We start from the raw sequence: 15,773 nt of genomic DNA, 5'->3' as shown, positions 1-15,773 counted from the left end.
CGTTTGTTGTATTTCATCGTTTGACCACGGGACTGCAATGGGACATGCTAAATTTGAATACTGCTAAGCTAACATTATGCAGAGACAAAATGCATTTGGCTAAAATGCACGAGAATAAACTTCGGATTTTCGTCATAAAAATAATAAAAAAATCGATGTTAAAGTTTAAGGCTTATTCTATAATATGGTCTCTTATTTATAATATTCATATAACGCGGATTGAATCGGTGCAACGTAAATTTTTAAAATCGTTTATATTTAGAATCGGATCAAATACTTTCATAATCAACGATTATAATCGTCTAGAGTACTTTCATATCTTTAGTTTAAAATTCAGAAGGATTTTGGATGGTTTGATATTCTTCCACAAATTAATATCCAACTGTATAGATGCCCATGATATCCTTGCTCAGATAAACCTTAATGTACCTCGCCGTAACTTGCGTACCAATCCTGCCTTTGATGTGGGAAATTATAAAACTAACATAGGATTCTTTTCCCCTCTGCCAAGGATCCTCAGAACAGTGAACGAAATCTCACTAAACGGTACTGTCGATGTGTTTCTACAGCAAGGGCAGGCATTTAAGAAGCCAGCGGTGTGCTCTCTCCTGACTCGCGATGTCACACTTGCCATTTCCGCCTACATTATGCTATTTACATACATACCTTTTGTTAATTATACACTTTATTAATTTAAGTAGATTTTAAGAATGTTTAGATTAAGTATTCCTCATTAATGCCAATCTATTAGGGCTTACTTAAGCCTGTTGATTGGCTTAAAAAAAAACAAGGCTGTTTGATAAAAAGTAAGAAAATTATTAAACACCGTTTCAAAATAGCGCCGTTAAATAACAGCGTAATCTATTATGTTCTAAAAAATAAAACAACTTTGGCTCAGAGACATTTCTCTGTGATAGGTCCAAGGATATTCAATCAACTGAATCAGGTGACAAAAGAGTCCTTTTAAAAATTCAAATCTGGTTTCACTAATTGGTTTGTTCGAATGGGAAAGGATAACTGTGTTAGAATGTGGAATAACTTTTGAATCCCAGTATGTATGTATGTTTAGATATAGATGTATAATATAAAATAAATAAGTTGTATAATATATATGTCCCAACCCAACCGCCAATGCGCTATGTAGCTGCAAGACGTGTTGGGATATTGTAAAGCGCCCTTGAGGTGATTTTCACAAAAATGGCGCTATATATATTATCCACAATAATAGTAGCTGTAGCGGTTGAGAAACAATGAAGTACTGTTCATCGATCAGCATAGAAAGAACTATGGCCTTAATTCTCCAATGACCCGTCTTTGTCGTATTGTTAACTCAAGACAAGATCTGGACTTTTTTGGTTTAAGTTTACAAAGATTTAAACGAGCACTAAATAAATAGTCCAGATCTTGTCTTGATGTCCCCTATGTTTGTCGATGCTTCTTTTCTTTTTTTTTTTTAAGTTTTAAACTATTATTTTATTGTAATATTTAAACCCTATAAATTGTATACATGGACAATGTCCGTTAATAAATAAATAAATTTAACAGGAAAGTTATTTTATTTTATTTTTATTAAAGGAAAAACTTGAATTTTAGTCTATAAACAAGAAGTTTCAAGCATATATCGCTTTAAAAAAGTACAATACTAAAACTATTTTAGTTTAAACCCTTTTTTATGGGATTATATATTTTTTTTAAATATTTTGGTTTCAAATATTTCATTTATAAAGTACATTTTCAGCATTTTTTAAAATATTTGTACCGACGACATTAAATCAAATTGCGGTTGAGCGGGGTTCAAACCTTGGACCTCTGATCCATGAGTCCGAAACACTACCTCGGGACCACTTATCGGTAATAAAATTTAGCCATAACAGTATTTTTTATTATTTATAATTGATTTTATTAAGTAAGTTTTTATGTATTTTAGTAACACTGGAGTTTTTTCCGTATTGTATTGAAGTATTATTTTTATTCCATTCAACGTGTCACTATTTAAAACGTATTATTTTAACTCATCAAAATAAAAAATATATAAAAATTCGGTAGCTTTAAAATACCCCTTAAACAAGATTAATTATACGTTCAATGAAATAATTTGTAATTCGATATTATGAACATAATATCAACCTACCTGGAATTTAATTAAAATTGTACCTTGAATAAATTGGCAATTAACGAACGTTTGCGTAATTCGATATTCGGTATAATAACCATTTCTGACTGAAGCTTGAATCATTCGATTGCAAAAGGTTTTTCACATTTTTTTTTCGTTATTAAAGGTCTGTATTGATGTGACATCCGTCCGTTTTCCATTGGCCCATTTCACACGTACCGTTCAAAGCCACGCGACAAGGTAAAATGTGGATCAACATTTTTTTTTGTCTTACATCCAATATAAAACAAAAATAATGTGTCTTTACTGGAGTAACCCGTGCCGAGGACACTTATCAATAGACTTTTTTTTACATATGAGGATATACATAGAAAACATAATATATAGAGAGAAATGTAAAAAAAAATAAAACAGTTTGACACACTACAAATGTATTTAATTTCTCTCTGTGTATATATCTATTTATATAAAAGGCAATGTTTGTATATGTGTCCCCGATAGACTAAGTAATTACTGGACCAATTTACGTGCGGTTTTCAGCGAAATGTAGATCTTTGCCATGAGCATATTTCTAACTCTTAATATCGTCAAATTATTAAGTAGAAACAAAGTTAGGTGTGAAAATGTTTTTTTCGTCGTACACTAGGGCTGCATTCGACGAAAATGCATGTACTAAATAAATGGAAGAATGTTACTTTTGGCAGAAAAAAATTATAATTTAAGGTTTACAAACAACATTCGTTTTTAATGGATAAAAATTAGATTATTTCCTTAAATTCCTTATAATTACTACGGTTTCGGTTTCGGACAAAATATGGCCGAAACTTCGGCTCAGCCAAAACTTGCCGTCGGAATGTGTCGGATTACATTATTAGTGTCTGCAGTCTGCACACATTTTAATATTTTTTTCAAGCAGACTTTTGAAAAGTTGTATTTTTGACGGAAGTATCCTAAATATACATAACTGGAGAAGCCGTGTAAATAGACTTCTCCTTTTGCGGTTTAAATATATTTTTTATATAGCGGACAATTAAATCATTTGCTTCGTAACTGCCAATGTGAGCTAGTGGATTATGCAGCCAAGAATCTATTTAATGTACTCGAACCAGAGAAAATCAATATGTAAAAACACTGACTAACCTGGTGTTGAGTCTTCTTCTTTGTCGGCGATCAGCTCACGCGCTAACGGGAAAACTGGTGATCGGGAAAACTGCATACACACAATTGTCTGGAGTCTGGAGGCGGCGTGGCGGATGATGATTGATGGCGATAGATGATAAAAATGTTCGCGGAGTTATATTGACTTTTACGGCGAAAATGGCGAAATACTTTCAACAATTAGAAAACTTCTGGCTACAATACATTGGAACAAATTATCGGCTTAACCAATCACTATTCATATATTAATAAATTAGCATAATTTGAGATGTCGGATTGTTGTCCACTCAAATAATTAGTTATTTTGTTTCCATTGTCTAACATAAATATTGAAAACTAGACTGATTTTGTGATTAGTTGACTATAGTTAGTAATTCTAAGTTCTTTCATATTTATGTTTTTTTGTTCCATTTTAGTGAAAAGGTGGTTTTTACAGCGTACATTGGAGAACTGTTACATATACATGATATGCATAGCATAACAACGAACCAAAACGCGTTAGAAATAAATTTACTAATTTTTATGCATATTTTCATTGTGTATTTTATTTTAATGAACTCGTAAGGTTCAAAAATAAAAACGCCTAATTTTGGCCGTTTTGAACTGACTTTTAACTTTTTTAAAAAAAATTAAAAGTAAGTTCAAAATGGCCAAAATTAGGCATTTTTATTTTTAAACCTTGCGAATCCATTTAAATAAAATACGCATTTTGACTTTTAACTTATTACGAAAATAAAACTTTGTTATCAGTGTTACACAATTTTATTATTTTACAAGAACAATTTCGGGAGAACACTCCTCCCATCGACGGGTGATATACAAATATATGATATTTTTCAAAAGTATTTCGCAAATCCGAAAATTTTACCGGAACACTGATTTTATTTTTTAGGTTGGGTTATTCATTATAGTATAAAAGAAAATTCCCATAAAAATATGAGTGAATAAAACTCTCGATGACTCGGATGATTTTGAGTTCAAGAATCACAAATCGTTTTGATATCATGCACTCGGTGAGATGAATTATTATACAGGGTGTTCTTTAAACCCTGTCACATCCGAAACCACGATGATCAGTATGAGCAAGAAGACATATTGGCACATTAAATTATTTTTTTAGAACAAATAAAATGAAATAAAAAAACATCAAAAAAGAAAATGGTTGCTTACTTCTGCAGGGGAGAAACGAGGGGAGGGAGTCTAATACACCGTCAACCGCACGGCCGCGCCCTCCTCGCTTCTCCCCTGCAGAAGTAAGCTACCATTTGTTTTTTTTAATATTTTATTTTTTAACATTTTCTTCGCTCTAAATATTTTTTAAATATGCTAATATGTCTTCTTGCCCATACTGATCATCGTGGTTTCGGATGTGACAGGGTTTAAAGAACATCCTTACGGGGTTTTACTAACACCTATAACAAAGTTTTATTTTTATAATAATTTATAATGAAGTGCTACGAATTGAATGCCGCTTAATTAATATGACTTTTAACTTATTTTAAATCAGTTCCGGCTAAAACTAGAACAGAAGCCGCAATACGGTTTCGGTTTTGGTCGGTCACAACTGGTTAGTGTAGTGATAAAAAACTATTTTTTCAATATAATGAAAATCGATCCACTCTATGTTATTTTAATTTGCCGTGTGGATTTTCGCCACCGTCTGAAATGGGCTAATCATTGGCCTGCCGGGCAAGGCGAGGGGGAGGCAACATATATCTGGGGAAATAGAGACGTAACTTTGTTCCCTCGCAATGAATATTTAAGGACTTGAAGAGCCAAAATAGTTATTTCGACATCTGCCAGGCGGTATAACAGTTTTTTTCTTTTTTTTTCAATTTGGAAAGAGATTCATATGTCGACGAATATTACGGAATTTCAAAATGGTACCATGACCAATAAACGAGGTTTATACAACGACGCAAAATTAAAAGGTGATCCGTTAGGTAAGAATTTCGGCGAATAGGTATCAGTAGCTCAATCACAAATAACTATCGACGTGCTTAAAAAAACGATTTTAGCGATCACAATGAACAATAATGAACGTGCTTAAGTTATCGCAGTCGTAAGTCAACGCGTGTGTAATCTCTAAGTCAACGCTCGCGTCGGATTGTTTTTTGTTTTCTTCGTAAATAAATGCAGTTCATTGGCGAAAAATCGGCGTTTGCTATAAAAAATAATACAATATATTGCATTTGCAAAATAGTAAAGAGTATCTAATACAAAGAAGTGAAAATTAAATTACAATTACTATAGCGACTGCTTTTCTTGACATTTGGCTTGCCAACCGCCGGCTTAACGCAATAAATAGCATGATAAATAATAAATAAAAATAGCAGTTTTTGAATATTTTCCATATTTACACCGGTGAAATTCAAATATGTGATTGCGCAGCAGGATTATACGTCGCGAAACGTAAATATTTTGACATTTAATATTAGGTGCTCACAAATGTTGGCTTGTGATCGTGAATACGATAAACAACTATCGTGAGAAATTTTTATCACGTCGTTTATTAGCACGTCGATAGTTATTTGTGATTGAGCTACTGAACATTGTCTTTCCGTCACTCTCTCGCAGATGCCTCCCCGATACGGTGCGAAAAAGATAATTGCACGACAAACTGATTTTCATTAATTTCAAGAATCTGAATATGTTGAAAGTTCCAAGGGTACGTAAAAATCAAACTCAATCGTCGTATACCTTTTTGGGGAACTGGAAACAAAACATCAATACGAATACTTCAAACGCACATAATCTAGACGAAAAAAAGACACAAAAACATAAAACACCTACACATAGACGGCCTGAGAAAACTTGAAACACTTACTAATCCACAAAATAACACTAGGACATATCAAAGACGATGACATCTCGCTGATGAGAGTAACTGACATACACAATCACAACACAAGAAGATCACAACACTACCACATACAAAGAGCCAAAACAAGAACAGGCTAATCGACTAAAAATGTGCAATAACCTGCCTGTAAATATCAAATCAATGACTACACAGAAGTTTTTAAAAATTAACAAAAAAATCTGATGAAAGCAACAAACTTACCTGATGATGTACAATGAGGAAGTTCAGTGTCTCTTTTTTTATTATTTGTGAATAGCCTATTCAATTAAGCCAACTTTTTATTTTTAAATATTGTATTATCAGCGCTATGATTTTTTAAAGTTTTGTATTAACTGAAATAACTCCGCGTGTGACGTCAGAGGTTGTTCTCTGTCAGTTCTTCCGATTGGTTCGTTTGCGGTAAGCCAACCGGATATCCTTCACGGCCCTCATATCATCGGTTGGTTCATATGAACCAGGGACGTCGATCAAAGTAGTGTGTTTTTGATAAAATATTTTTCATATTTTTTTTTACATTTTCAAGAAACTGCTATACAGTTTAATGCTCTAATTTTTACCGCGCGCAAGAAAACATTTTTTGTATCCAATTTCCCGTAGGGTTGAAGTTCCTAATTATGTACAATTATAAACCGAAGGTTTCTTATGAAATAATAAATATAAAAAAAATCATAAGCGCCGTGAAAACCTACAAACTTAAGTCAATACTATTTTGTAACAAAATCCCAAATTTATTTCGATTTCAAATCGGGAAAAATCAAGCAAAAATATTGTAAAATATTAAATAGCGATGTAATTGATTGATAGTTTTGATTCAAGGTCTCATTCGCCCATACCAATATTGAATCAACCGCTCCACAAGTGTATAGCTTATGTTAAGTTTTTGTTATTTTCATTGTGTGTTTTGTAATATAAATAATAAAGATGTACATAAATACCTTGTTTTTAAAACTGTCTGAATATTTGTTAAGTATCTTCGTTTTTTTTAGGTTAGTTTTCTTTGTTTATTCTCAAATGTAATTTTAAAAAAGTATATTGTTAAGTGTCCTCGGCACGGGAAACCCCAGTGAGGTCACATTTTTTTCGTTATTAATTATAGTTTGTAAGCAAAAAATATGAATAAATAAAAAAAAAATAAAAAAATAAACAAATACGTTTTTTTCTATGTTTATATATCTTTACCCTTTTAATCTTTATTTTCTATTGAATATGTTATGTAACTTGAATTATAAAAATAAAACTATAATTTTATTGGTTGGTTGAAAGAAATTGCCATTTAGCAATAAGCCCGCCAATGAACAAATAACATTATGTACTAAAAGTTGAATGAATAAATAATGCAGAATTTGGGAAAATGCACATTTTTGTGAATTTTGTGAAGTTAATTATGTTTTTGTAGGGTGGTGCTATGGTAATTGGACATGCTATAGTAATTGAACACTTTAAATCTAATGGTCTAAAATAAATAAACGTATGAATTTCTCTCCACCATAAAATATACACTTTTTTGTGTGATTTTTCTTCGAATTAACGCATCGCATTTATTTATTTTTAACCATTAGACTTAGAATGTCTAATTACTGTAGCCTGTCCAATTATTATAGCGCCTACCCTATTTTGTTTCGTTAATGAATTAGTATAAAAAATAATTAATTAATTGGGTATGCATATTAAAATGTATATTACAACCTTAAAGCATTATGTCAACTATTCTCACAATCCTCTTTTTAATAAAAAAATAAATCAGAGTGATATTCAAAAGCATAATAATGGAAGCTCTATCTTCCCCAATTCTACCTCAACCCCTAAAAGCTCTCCGCCGGAGTGGTTTCAGGCTGGAATAATTTCCTAAGTGTAGCTGTCTATTCCACTACGGTCAACCAATACCAATTTAAGAATTGATCGGACATTCTGAAGAAAGAATAGCGGAGACTAAATGCTTGTAAAAATATTGGCACACTAATCAAACGCTGATTGTCAATAATCTAATAATAAAAACATCGAAAAAATTCACTTTGGTTTTTTTTTTTAACTTGTCATGCAAAGCGAATATTTTATATCTGCATATTGTAGATCGGATTATCTACAAAAAAAAAACCTTTTGATTCTAATAAATTGTAAGTGAAATAAACTTTTATTTAATTTTAAGATATTGATTTTAATTTTATTGGTGTAGATGGCATACATGACTTTTGCAAACGTAAACATAAATACAGTAAACATAAAAGTTTTCTCTTACAAAACTATGAAATAATACAAAAACAAAATAGTTATACATATTACACAGTTGTTTTATACATTTTACTATATTATAATACTATGCAGTACATTATACTTATCATACTAGGTATTTAAAAAAGAGATAACGCAGTAAATTAATAATGGCGTAAATCGAAAATTCTTAATTTAAAAAAAAAATTCGTACATTTCAAGAAACTTTTCCGTATAAATTAATGCTCTAATTTTAATTTTTTAGAAAACATTTTTGTATCCAATTTCCCGTAGGGCTGAAGTTCCTCATTGGTCAATTCTATTGTAAAAATCTCTCTTCTTTTTCTATACTTAATCTCTTTCATCCTCAACCTCCTTGCGATGGTCTTCTTTTCTTTTTTTCCTGTCTTTTGTTTTTTTCTCCTTGCTATGTATATAACATGTTCTACTCTTATATTCATTTGTTGCCACAGAGAGGGAAAACATTTTGAGAAGGGAATATAGAAGTCTAGGCATTTACAGGGCTTATGACCGGTCATTGGCTGGTTTGAGTGGCCACTTTACACACCGTTCAATTTTCACTATTCTGTCTGTTTAAGCATTCACATTTCCTCAACTCTTTCATCTGTTGACTTTTGTGAAGTTGAAGAGCTGAAATCGTTATCACGTGGATGAGGTTCATCCGGCTGAACCGATTCACCTACTAGACAGCGCCTGAAAACAATTTTTCAATTTGTATACCTCTTCTTATACCAGTTAGTTAAATCAGCAATGTTTTGGCAGTTCATAAGTCAGCAATGACAGTTCATAAACCCTGTAAATGCTTAGACTTTTATACTCCCTTCTCAATTTTTTTCCCCTGTGTTACAACAAATTTAGATCTAAATCACTTCCTAGGGAGGAAATCCAGTCTGTCTACAGTCATTTGGACACACTCAAAACATTATTAATGTTTGAACTATTTTTAAACTTATTTAATTACATATCTTCCTGTTGTTTTCCTTCTAAAATAAAAATGACATCTCTATCTGAAATGACTGGTTACCTACGTTTTGATTATTTGATATAAGTTTGATAAAGGGACTATGAGATTGCGCCAACTCATCTGGGGAGATATATTTAGTCCCTCGAATTCCTTCTCGTGTGGTCGCTTTTCCTTTGTGCCTAAACAAAACGTTATACTGTTTAATGATGATGAAACTTAGGGTACTAGGTACACGCTAGCATAATGTCATATAGGGGTATCTAGTTCGCGACGTTAACGACCCGGTCAGACAAGGTCAGAAACATTGAACTAGAGATACGTTTCTCACATCTCGGTCAGTAAGTTCGTGAACGAAAAGAGCGCCGGACTAAATGTATCTTCGTGTCTTTTGGATATCTAGTTCATTCATTGAATGAGATTGTGTCCTTATCTCTGTGGTTAGTAGGTAGATTACGTACTCCAAATACGCTTTGTATCTAGTCGGTACCTAAATGCCCGTACTGGCTAGCTGCTTTGTTCCTTTTCTTTATCCCCCGCGCGCCGCATCGATGCCGGCCGGTGAAGGAATGGCACTTGAAATTTAATTTACACTAATTATGAATTATGAATTATTCTTTACGTTGAGATGTTAAAATACCTAATGTTAACATTCATATTTTATTAATGCCCTCAAATGCAAACAAAAGGTTAGTTTGTTCGCTCGAGTTTATTAGATATCATATATTTCACTGCTCAATATCAATATTTAAAGAAACAATTTTATTAATTCATTTACTTATTTATTAATTCATTTCAAAACCATTCATATTCACTAACGTATTATGGCTTTTAGGCTGTGCCCTTTTTAAGGCATAACAATCAACATAAAAAATATAATGTAATCGATAAATATATAACAAGTGAAGGATAACAATCCAAACGGAAGATATTACATTAAATAATAATTACAAATTAAACAAAATTTAACCAACAATGCCATACATATGAAAAAAGGGATAAAAAAGATAAGATTACCAATGAGGAGAAAAACAGATTCTCAAAACTTATTGTACAAGGGATTGAAGCTGTGCAATGAGTTACTTGAAGAAATTAAGGAGATAGAAAAGATCGAAATATTTCAAATTCATTTGAAAAAATATGTTATTCAGAAATTTTGATAAAAAAATTGTAATGTTATAAAAAGTTTATATTAGCTCTTAAAATGTTATGAACTAACTTAATAAAGCATAAATAAATAAACAAACGAACGAACTAGAGACACGAACGACGCGAAAGATATCAGATACTTATTATACAAAGATGCGGAGATATGATGACCTAAATGAGCCGAATGAGCTAAAGATACATTCGCTCAATTGAACTACTTAAAAGATTAGTTCTCTTTGGTGATGCAAATCAAGTGATACGTATCCTGTCAGCGACAGGTCTTACCCACGTCTACTGTCAAAACCCTTCGGTAGCGAGTACAAATTATAACGACCTGCTAAATGAATACCGCTCGTCGCATGGTGTCGAGTTATTGCGTCATTTATCAATTTTAATGTCAATGACAATTACTCTTTCATCTCAGTTCCCTTAACCCACTGAATCCCAACTTTTTTTCTTCATATTTTATGAGAGGTAACGACCTCACTATGAGGACGTTTCTGCGTCTTCTAACCTCAAAATACGATTCAAGCACTTATAGTCCTTAAAATATTGCTTTAATAAAATGACAGGTGCCAAACTAATGTCGCTAGTGATGGAAATTACTGATCACTGATCATGTAACGATCAAATCGATTTTATCAGTTTTTTCATGCAAACATGAAACTCTGTTTCCGAAAATTGATATGAAAACGCAAAACAAGCTTATTATAGTGTGTTTAAGACAATTATTCACCAAAACATAAGACATTTATACTTTTTTTCATGAACAACATCAAATGAATTTTTTTTTTATTCGATCAATGTACATTGATCAATTTGTCCATCTCTAACATTTTTGCAAAATGATGTAACGTTGTAAGAACGTCGTTAATAATTAGGTTAATTTTTAGTTTTAAAGCTGGTTTTATATATTTATGTTGATTTATATGTCAAGTATTGTATTGTAAAAATAAATTAACTTGCCAGATACGAATGATTTTTCGTGTGTCAATATGAATCACTCCTTAGACGTTGCTACAAAGATATGTCGTCACTTTTGCTGACAACTTTTATTCTAATCAAGCTATATTTTAAGTTATTTATTGTGTATGCAGACAATTGGTAGAATTCCATATTTAATTTGGTAATGTATCCAAAATAAAACAAGTTTATTGGATTATAATTCTACTATATTTTTATAAAATATACAAAGGGTATATTGTGAGGCGTTTCGTCTTGTTAGGACATTTTTAAACAAACTAACTTAAATATTTACAAAGTGTCCTTATATTCTAAAAACAATTGTTATTTTATGTTTGTGGATTTCTATACAAGCCAAAATAAGGTTTTTCCCCAATATAACCAAAATATTCCTCTAATATACTCAGTATCCCCTAATTGAATATTAATTACTCTACTTATTTTTACTTAATTAATACTTTGCCAGACAAAGTAACCAACGAATACAGCTGAAATTTTAGCATTCATCAGGGGCATGTATACCAACATAATAATTAGACTTTCGGACACTCCAAACCCGCGAAATTCAAAAATTCCCGATGTTTTCTGAACACACCTCGGATGCATTATTTATCATTTGTCGAAGTAAAAAATATTTGAACTGTTGTGTGCATTTGATTATTCACTCTTTTCACAAGAACGCTATTATCTCAGTTTCCCTTTCCTCTACCTGGCTGTTTTCTGCATAACTACGTTCATATTATCTCTTCTACCTGTAGTAGAATCGATGGATAGGAACCCTTCTCTTTCAATATTCATGAGAAGTGACCGGCGATCGGCCTGGGTATAGTCCCGGCCCGCAATATGGCGTGACACCGCATATAAATTTTAGTTTGGTACATATTGTAATATCTCTCTCAGGCAGGGTATCCCCAAAGAGAAATTATTCTTTATTTAATTTGTTTACGGACTTGACAGTCTATTTTAAAGTACAAAAAAGAACCTTAGATTGTTTTATATTTATTTATTATGGAAATCATTCAGTCTTTTTTTATAAACACAAGGTACAAGATAACAATTTAGAAAAGTAAGACCAATCACAGATTTCACATTCATTTATTACGGATACCGAAGAAGGGAAAAAATATTCAATACACAAAAAAATAAAATTTTTAAAAATTAAATAAAAAGTACATAAAATGGAGAAGACATTGTATAGTTCCAACTCGAATTTCCTCCCCTCTCTCTTTGCTTCCATGAACATTTATATTTCTTACTAAAAATCCACAACCAACAATAATTAGTAAAAATCAAAAATTATGGCAGGAGATTTTAATTTTTTTATTTGTTTTTTTTTGTTTTTTTACAAGGTTACACTTAAGAGGTAAAACAGAGTATTTAAAAAATAAAGGATAATCTCGTAGCAATGAAATACATATTAATAGTAAAAATAGTAAACAAAAAATCCCACAAAGGCATGGCCTGTTCGTGGGTATACAAGAAAATGTTAATGAATTTTTGCTCCTATAATAAATAGACAGTTATAATATTTTTGTGTAACATAAGAAAGAGAAAATAAAATATTCTGTAAAAAATTATATATTTTTTTATAGTAGTTAAAATGGAAAAAAAAAATTAAAAACAAAAAAAAAATATTTCTTATTATTAAAGGGCAACAAAATATATCATAGAAAAAAAGATTTCATATCTTTAGTTTGAATCCAGGATAGTTCGTATTTTTTAAAAGAAGGAAAATTTCGATTAATTTGAAATGTCTTTAACATATCTGATAAAAATATAGTATTCACAGTGTAATATGTCGATGTTACCAAAACTGTCATTATAGGTAGTCGTATGTATTCTTCGATGGGTGTAATTAGTCTACTTTTCTAATAATTAGTCTGTGAGCTCGGAATGTCGAAGAGTACAGAATGAGGAGTTCTACGGACGGAGACGCGATATGAAATGCTTCTAACAATTTCTAGGCTATCGATTAGGTTATTGACAAATTTATAAAGAAAGCTCATATCCAACACGATACGCCGAGTTGCGAGATTTCGAACCTTATGAAAATTTGCGGACTCAGTTTTACTTGAAAACGAAACATTATTTTAGAAATCCAATTGTTTTAAATGAAATCGGGTAATTGTAACACTAAACATAAAGCATTGAAATAAAGCGAAAAATACGAAATAACTTTTTCCCCAACTTATTTTTTTATTTCAAAATACAAAAATGTACAATAACATAATTGTATTCCCACGAGTTAGCAAACTCATTCTGGGATAGATACAATTTTTTTTTTTTTCAAGAATTAACGGTACAAGTACCTTTGACATTACATACATACATAAGTATTTACAGTGGAGTATATACAGTAACAACTTTTTCAATGCTTACTTAGAAAGAACATAATTAAAATATTGATTCCACACTAAAATGTTTTACAAGTAATTGTTTATAAGCTGGAAATTTCAATAAAAATATGTCACCTAAATCCGAATGTTTATTACCCAGCGCATGTAGACGATTCAGTACTGAATTGCTAGAACATATTGAGATATGATTGTTGCAGTGATAAAGTTGAACTAGCCTAGTCACTCTAACTGGTACTTTAAAACCAATGAGGGCCAAAATTTCAGGGCTGTCCAATACTGAACTAACGATTTTAAATAGAACTAATAAATCATTAATAGTTCTCCTATCCCTTAATTTAATCAAATTTAATATATTTAATAAATAATCATAGTTACGAAATTCATTACGTATTCCTAATTTAAAATTAACATATCTCAAAAACTTATTCTGAACTCTTTCTATGGTAATTTGGTGAGAGGCATAATAAGGGCTCCATATCGTAGAATTATACTCCAAGATGCTTCTCACCAAGGAGGTGTATAAAATTTTTAAAGTGTTTGTATTTTTAAAGTCCTTAGTGATGCGCAAAATAAACCCAAGCGTCTTCAAAGATCTACTACTAATATCATTCATGTGACTGATAAAAGACAATTTCTGATCAAAAATCACACCCAAATCCCGCATCTCAGTAACTGAATCCAATGCGGTGTTACCGATTGAGTAGTCAAATAAAATAGGATTTTTTATCCTGAAAAATCTCATGATATGGCATTTTTTTATATGCAATTGAAGGTTGTTAATAGAACACCATACAGATAACTTATCTAAATTATTTTGCAATGTAGCACAATCATCAACATTGTTAATAGTCCTAAAAATCTTCATGTCATCTGCAAACAATAATACTTCGACTCCTTCAAATATGTCAACTATATCATTTATAAATATTAAAAACAATAATGGGCCCAGGTGCGATCCCTTTGGAACCCCGCTAGTAGCAAGAAAAGGATTTGACAAAGTATCACAAATTTTCACTGTAAGTGTTCTCTCAGTCAAATAATTTTTAAACCAACACAGCATTGGACCACTTACACCAAACATTTATAATTTTTGTATGAGAATCTTATGATCCACCTTATCAAATGCCTTACTGGAATCTGTACATACAGAATCAACTTGCTTCTGCAATAAAAACGATTTAGAAATATAGTTTTAAAATAAAATTAAGTTAGAGAGAGTCGATTTGACGACATAAAGCCATGTTGGGCAGAACTTATGATATTATTTACATTATGTGATATTTTATATAAAAGAAGTAAATCAATTAAAGATTATCAGATAAAAACAAATTACAATATATTATTTAACATTAACTTACATAAGTCAAGGGTTATCGAGAAATAATTTAAGGAAATGATTTTTTTAATGGAATTTTATTACCATTCTCAGACTGGAAAAAAATTGATTTAAGGTAAATACGCAGAAGGTTATATTGAGTAGAGGCAATGTAAAGGAGACCTCAATCCGAATATTATTAACTGATATTATGTATTGTCACACAAATGTTTTCTTTTACGTACGGTCCCAAATGAGTTTTTCATAACTCCTGCGGTGCAATTCTGACCCGCTCTCGCGACCGTAGAAAACTCTTTTATCTCGCGTATTTACATTCAAAATATCAGGAATGTTGCGTCTCATAAAACGAAACAATGCGGACCAAAATGGTCACCGAATCGTTGGAAGAACAGGCATCATCCCTCTGTAACTTCACATGTGCATCAACTATTTTCCAAGAATTATCAAGCAGCCAGTGAGCCACATGGCGGCGGTCTCTACCTACTATCTACAAAAGCTACTCTTCGGACATCTTTCTTTATTTTGTTAACCATAATGTTGAAACAGTGCTTTATTTATTTAGTTTCTTATTGCTTACTTCTTGGTATGATTTTTGTAAATTTATTGATACCATTTGAAGTTGCTAGAATTCCACTCGTCCATGC

General features: G+C 31.4%; 1 protein-coding gene across 1 annotated transcript in view; it reads left to right on the top strand.

Annotated features, from left to right (window-relative positions):
- LOC148275512 (E3 ubiquitin-protein ligase RNF19A-like) overlaps nucleotides 1-15,773 on the top strand; it is a 192,353-nt gene that overhangs the window by 146,718 nt on the left and 29,862 nt on the right. The gene's annotated exons all lie outside the window — the stretch shown is intronic.

Source organism: Micrasema longulum, unplaced genomic scaffold (assembly GCF_059751315.1).
Source record: "Micrasema longulum isolate JH-2025_06_02 unplaced genomic scaffold, ASM5975131v1 h1tg001408l, whole genome shotgun sequence".
NCBI lineage: Eukaryota > Metazoa > Arthropoda > Insecta > Trichoptera > Brachycentridae > Micrasema > Micrasema longulum.
This window is presented reverse-complemented; position numbering and strand designations above follow the sequence as displayed.